The 6,389-nt window shown below is 56.1% G+C and overlaps 1 long non-coding RNA gene across 1 annotated transcript; it reads left to right on the top strand.

Annotated features, from left to right (window-relative positions):
- The first annotated feature begins 419 nt into the window (after positions 1 to 419).
- LOC135702545 (uncharacterized) lies at positions 420 to 6,176 on the top strand. Its single transcript, XR_010517708.1, has 2 exons — positions 420 to 722; positions 5,992 to 6,176. It is a non-coding gene; the product is annotated as an uncharacterized LOC135702545 (long non-coding RNA).
- Positions 6,177 to 6,389: the final 213 nt, after the last annotated feature.

Raw genomic sequence — 6,389 nt, 5'->3', positions numbered from 1 at the left:
GTTTGTTTTTTCCGTCGATCTTGTTTTCCGTGCTGAGCACCAATGCTACCGACGTGCCAGGAAGGCAGCTCCCACACCTGGACCCTACCTATCGACCCATCAACTCATGAACCGGGGACCAACGGCTTTACTTCCCATCCGAAGGAAGGCGTGATCAGAGATGTTATGCCTCAGAACATCCCGGCGGCGCCGACTGGGATTGAACCCAGGCCTGCTGGGGTGAGAGGTAATCACGCTTACCACTACACCACCGGCGCCGTTTTCTTAGTTGGATGTTTGAATTGAATTTCGGTTACAAAGTCCACCCAACCCAAGGTAGTGAGTGTACGTACGTACCTTCTTGTGTGCAAAGGAATTGTTACAAGAAAAAAAATAAAGAAGAGAAGTCCACCCAAACCAAACCAAGGCAAACTTGATGGGGACTTCTCTCGCCTCGCCTGAGTGTTTGACTATTGACTATTGATTGCATACTTTTAGGCGCCAGGGGACTTAATGCAGAAAAGAGAAGTCCACATACCAAGGCCTATAACCAAGGCCATGATGGGGACTTCTCTTCTCATACACAACACACACACGTCTCGACGGACGCGCGCGCTCACCACCATGATGATGATGAGCGCGCGGCCGGATGATAACCACCGCACCGCACTCGCGCGCCGCCGCCACCACCAGCACACAACACACTTCGTGGGCCGTGGGGGGCGCGCAACCTCCAAGCAAGGGTAGTCTTTTTTTTTTTTTTTTTTTTTTTTTTTTTTATACAGGGGGGAATCTGCTCACAGACACCTGAGAAGGAACTCAGGGTGTGGGGATGGGAGAATTTCACTCCCGACCCACTAAACCTTACCCTGTGCGCTTGGCCCTTGGCCTCCCCGGAACCGCCCGAAGGCATTACTTCGTGGGAGGGGCCGCTGTAGCGCTATGGCGCCTCTCTAGCAATACTCTAACGATCTGGTCGGGCAGTAGGTAACTGCTGCTCGGCTCGCCACTGTCGTTGTAATACCGAAACTATGTGGGTGACCGCAGTCACCACCGCGCTCCAGTTCTCGGTGGTACCACACATCCTATGAACGATGTTGTCCGGACTGGTATCCGCTCCGCATATCGCTAGCATAGCGCTCGATACTGGCTCGAAACGTGGACAGGCAAACACGACGTGTTCGGCGGTCTCCTCGACACCAGCACATGTGGGGCAGGTGGGAGTACTTGCATGTCCGAACCTATGCAGGTAGCTCCTAAAGCAGCCATGGCCTGACAGGAACTGTGTCAGGTGGAAGTTTACTTCCCCATGGCGCCTGTTGACCCAGCTTGATACGGAAGGTATCAAGCGGTAAGTCCACCTCCCCTTTGTGGAGTTTTCCCACTCCAATTGCCATCTCGCGGTCGACACAACTCGCGCGTTGTTGCGCACCCCTCGAACGGTCCTCGCGTCATAACACGCCACATCCTCCTTAATGATAAGGCTGATTGGCATCATCCCTGCTATGACACAGACGGCCTCTCTCGAGATAGTGCGGTATGCACTGGCCACCCTTAAGCACATTAGCCTGTGTGTACTCTCTAATTTCTGCCTGTGGCAGTCAATATCCAGTACCGCAGCCCACGCAGGGCCGCCGTATCTGAGGATAGATACTACGACCCCAGCGAGGAGCCTGCGCTTACTGGCATTCACTGCCGAGCTGTTTGACATCATACGGGATAATGCCCCCACAGCCATAGACGCTCTCTTGCAGGCGTACTCGACGTGGCAGCCGAAGCTGAGCTTATCGTCGAGCATAACCCCCAAGAGTTTTAGAGAGCGCACAGACCTAATTGTGCTTCCGCCGACTGTCAACGTTGCATGCTGTACTGACATGCGATTGTTGACTACGACCACTTCCGTCTTGTGATGGGCGAGCTCCAGTTTCCTGGTTCTCATCCATTCCTCCACAAGCCTGACGCAGTGGGCCGCTGTCAGCTCTACCTCCTCGAGGGATTCCCCGCAGACTACCAGCGTGACATCGTCGGCAAAACCTACAATTTTCACGCCTACCGGGAATTTTATCCTCAACAGTCCATCGTACATGACGTTCCATAACACCGGGCCCAGGATGGAGCCTTGTGGCACACCTGCGGTGACTCTAACGCATTTTTCGCCATCTTCTGTGTCGTACGTCAACACACGATTCTGGAAGTAGCTTTCCAGAATCTTATACAGCCCTCCGGGAATTTGGAGCTGGTGTAGCGAGCGGGCTATCGCCCCCCAGCACGCGCTGTTGAACGCGTTCTTCACGTCTAAGGTTAGCACCGCGCAGTAGCGAATGCCCCTTCGTTTCCGATGGACCACCTCTGCCGTCTGGATGACGTCGCGGATGGCGTCCACCGTGGATCTGCCCTTTCGGAACCCGTACTGGCTGCTTGACAGGCCGTCTACACCTTCGGTGTAGGCCGACAGCCTGTTGAGGATGACCCTCTCAAGCAGTTTCCCAGTGGTGTCCAGCAAACAGATGGGTCTGTATGCTGACGGGTCCCCAGGGGGTTTTCCTGGCTTCGGAAGCAGCACCAGCTTCTGCCGCTTCCACGCGTCTGGGAAGACGCCTACGTCCAGACAAGTCTGAAAAACAGAACGGAACATGTCTGGATTTTCCGCAACGGCCGCCCTCAGAGCCACAACCGGGATCCCATCTGGGCCCGGGGCCTTGCCCACCACCAGCGACCTGGCAATACCGCCAAGTTCACTGTTCGTCACTCTAGACACTTCTCCCTGATCCGCGCCTGGGATCCGCGGCCAGGAGTCTACGTCCCTACGCGGGAACAGGAACCCAACGATCGGAGCCAGTACCGCTGGTGATCTCTCTGGGGGTGCCGTCACGCCGCGGGTCTTTGCCATGACCACTTTGTAAGCATCCCCCCATGGGTTCGTGTTGGCGCTTTGGCATAGGCTGTCAAAGCACGCGCGCTTGCGTCTGGCGATCTCTTTATTGAGGGCTGCCTTAGCCGCTCGGAGAGCGACGCGGCGTTCCTCGCGAGATTCAGTCGTACGAGCTCGTTGCATCCTCCTTCTCGCCTGGAGGCAAGACGCCCTGAGGATAGCAATCGACTCGCTCCACCAGTACACCGGTCTGTGGCCATGCCTGGGATAGGCTCTCCTAGGCATGGTTGTATCGCACGCCCTTGTCAGTGCTGCTACCAGTTCTTCCCCCGTCAGATCCGGGGTTGTTCGCTCCCGCCTCAGTGCTTCGCCGAAGACCTCCTCCTCGAAGAACGACGTCCGCCAGCCTCGAGCGCAGGAAGAATTTCCTCCTGCCACTCGCCTCTCACCTGGCCCCACACTGTACCGAATCGCCTGATGGTCACTATGAGTGTAACCCTCATCGACCCTCCAGTGTAGGTTGCCCTCCAAACTCGGGCTGCAGTATGTCACGTCGATGACGGATTCTGCACCATTCCTTCTGTAGGTACTGACCGAGCCGGTGTTGGATAGTACAACGTCCAGCTTGGCCATTGCCTCCAGTAGAATGCATCCTCTCTGGTTGGTGTGGTGGCTACCCCACTCTACCGCCCATGCGTTAAAGTCGCCCGCAATGACCACCGGTCTTAGGCCGACAAGTACCGCAGTCAGTCTGTCCACCATCTGCGAGAATTGCTCGATAGACCACCTGGGCGGAGCATAGCAGCTACTTAAGTATACTCCGTTAACCCTGGCGATCACGAATCCCTCGCTCGAGTTGGACACGACTACCTCCTGAATGGGGAAGCTCCCCATCGTGCATATCGCCGCCATCCCCGACGCGTCCGTGACCCAATTCCCGTTGCCGGTTGGGACGCGGTACGGGTCAGAGATGATTGCGACATCCGCTCCCCATTCCACTGCCGATTGCCACAGCAGTTGCTGGGCAGCCGAACAGTGGTTCAGGTTCAACTGCGCTACCTCGAACATGGCTGAGCATTGCTCTTTGCCTTAGCAGCATTGCTCTTGGACCCCGGGCAGCGGGGGCCACCTGCCATGTGGTTGGTAGGGGTATTCCCCTTCTCCGCGCATATAGTGCACCTCGGCGGCTTTTGGCAACCTCGCGCCTTATGGCCCTCCAAGCCGCACCATCTGCAAAGCTTGCTCCTGTCGGTGTTCTTACAGTCACGGGCCACATGGCCCTGACCGAAGCACCTAAAGCAAGCCGTCACCGGTCGGGGAATACTGACGGGGCAGACCGACCAGCCCACTCGCACCCTCCCTGCGGCTACCGCCTTTCTGGCCTCAGCTGCAGAGAGCCTGATGGTAGCCACTTGGGTGGAGAACAGTCCCTTCCTCAAGGTAATCGCTGATTGCGGTACCTCGACTTGGCACTGTTCCCGGAGCGCCGTGACTATCTCGGTCGCCTCCGTCACTTCGTCCAGGTCCTTGACCTGGATGGTGATAGTCGAGCCTAGCGACTTCACCTGCACCCCAGAACCAACAACCTCCTTTGCCAGTTTCTGGTAGGTTGGTCCCTGGTCCTTAGCACCACGTTTGAGCACCAGGAGCATCTCGCCTGTACGAGTGCGCCTGATGCTCCTCACGTTACTGCCCATCTCCACAAGGCGCTCGTCCGTTCTCATTTTCTTCAAGACTTCCGCGTATTTCGACGCGTCCGTCTTGAAGATGAGAGCTTCGCCCTTGTTCCTGGTCCGGGCAGCACTGCTCTTGGGGGCAGTTTTGTCCGGGGGTTTCGGGGGTTTCGGGGGTTTCGGGGGGGTACCCTTCTTACCGCCCTGCTTCCCGCCCTTGGAGCCGCTAGGTTTCTCAGTATTTCTATTGGCTATTCCAGCCCTCTTCTTCGGTACGTCCACTGAAGCATTGGACTGATGGGCAACCGCCGCACTCTCCACCTGCACAGAGACTTTCCGTCTCTTAGGGCGTGCTGCGCCCTTTACTGGCGAAGGTGAGGGTCGATTACGCTTCTGTCCCTGCGTAACGGCAAAGTGGAGGGCCTCGCTGGACATCGTATTGTTGCCCGCGAAGTTGAAGGCGTCCGTCTGGGTAGACTTCGGTTCCTTCTGTTCCGCCCTCTCTGCGACCTCTAGTCGCTTCCTGAGCCGCTCGTGGTCGTCCTGGGCCTCGTTCACGGTTGCACGGAGCTGTCGCAAGGCCTGCTTTAGGTCCTTCGCGATGTTGCTCTTCGTACTCGTGAACTCAATTATGGCGTCGAGTTGTCCCGCGATTGCCAGCAGCCTAGGGAGGGGCCCAAAGCTATTCATAGTTCTGATTAGCCCGGGCCAGTCCTTCGGCTGCTCTTCCGGCTGTCCACCGATCCCGGCCGTTGTCTCTGCATCGCGCGGAGATTTCGACCGTTTGTTCGGCTCTCTGTGTTCAGGAGATCTGGGTAGACCTCCCTTCGCGAACGGGTTCGCGGTCGCCTCCTCGGCGACTTGTTCAACTGGGGTTTGGGGTTTTTGGTTTTGTTGATGATTGTTTGAAATCATCCCGACTGTTGGGTCCCCCTTAGACCGCTATCCTACCGTGTAAATGGAATAGTCGCTGATTGATCCCCATGGGTGCCTATGCGAGCAGTGAGGTCCATGGCGAGGGTTGACATAGGCCTTCATGGGGCGTTATGTTCAGAGCCGGATCGCGTAAGACGGGAATAACTCAACCGAACCTATTCCCACCGCAGCCCCAACTGGGTGGCACGGGAGGAACGTATTCTAAGGCCTGCCAGGGTTTTATGGGACGGAGACAAACAAGGCATTAGCTCAAACGTCGTTTCGGCCGGTTCCACCCGACTCTACTAAGAGAATGAAATACCTTGAGTGCCAGCCCGTAGCGTGGTTTATGGTAAGTTTCCACTCAGTGTCCTACATAATGCCAGTGTGTCAGTATACATACTTGCGATCTTACTGACATCGATCGCAAGGCACCTTCCGGCGCTTCCCCTCGTTTGTTGTTCGATTAGCCGACTGGATCAGTACCGCAGCACTGGTGGTCCATCGTTTCCAGGGTGCACCACGGGGAGGCGAACAACTTCACACCCCAAGGGTAGTCTGAGAGGATCGAAATGTACACCTCTCTGCAACTCGCAACTCCCAGCCTGTAAACCTATCGTTTGTAGGAGGTCTCAGGTATCGAAATCATATATTGATGCTGAGCAGCGCCACCAGCGTTCCAGTATCCCAGATACTTGCTGTACGACGCCGCGCGCAAGGGCTTTGTCTGCGTGCATGCAATAAGATGCCAACGTCTTGTAGGTTTTTTGCCACATGATCACCGACCACCTATGGGGGACACTATCAGCTCGGTTTGGTTACGACCTTAGAGGCGTTCAGGCATAATCCAACGAACGTAGCGTTATACCAAAGTCCGGTCGAACTAGTATTGAGCCATTGGTTCGTAGCTGTGCTTCCATCTATTAACGTCCTTTTAAACAAACCACCTT

Source organism: Ochlerotatus camptorhynchus, unplaced genomic scaffold (assembly GCF_037179485.1).
Source record: "Ochlerotatus camptorhynchus isolate MF236.1 unplaced genomic scaffold, CSIRO-AGI_Acam_v1.1 ptg000193l, whole genome shotgun sequence".
Lineage (NCBI taxonomy): Eukaryota > Metazoa > Arthropoda > Insecta > Diptera > Culicidae > Ochlerotatus > Ochlerotatus camptorhynchus.
Note: the sequence above shows the minus strand (reverse complement) of the source record. Positions and strands in the feature narration are given on the sequence as shown.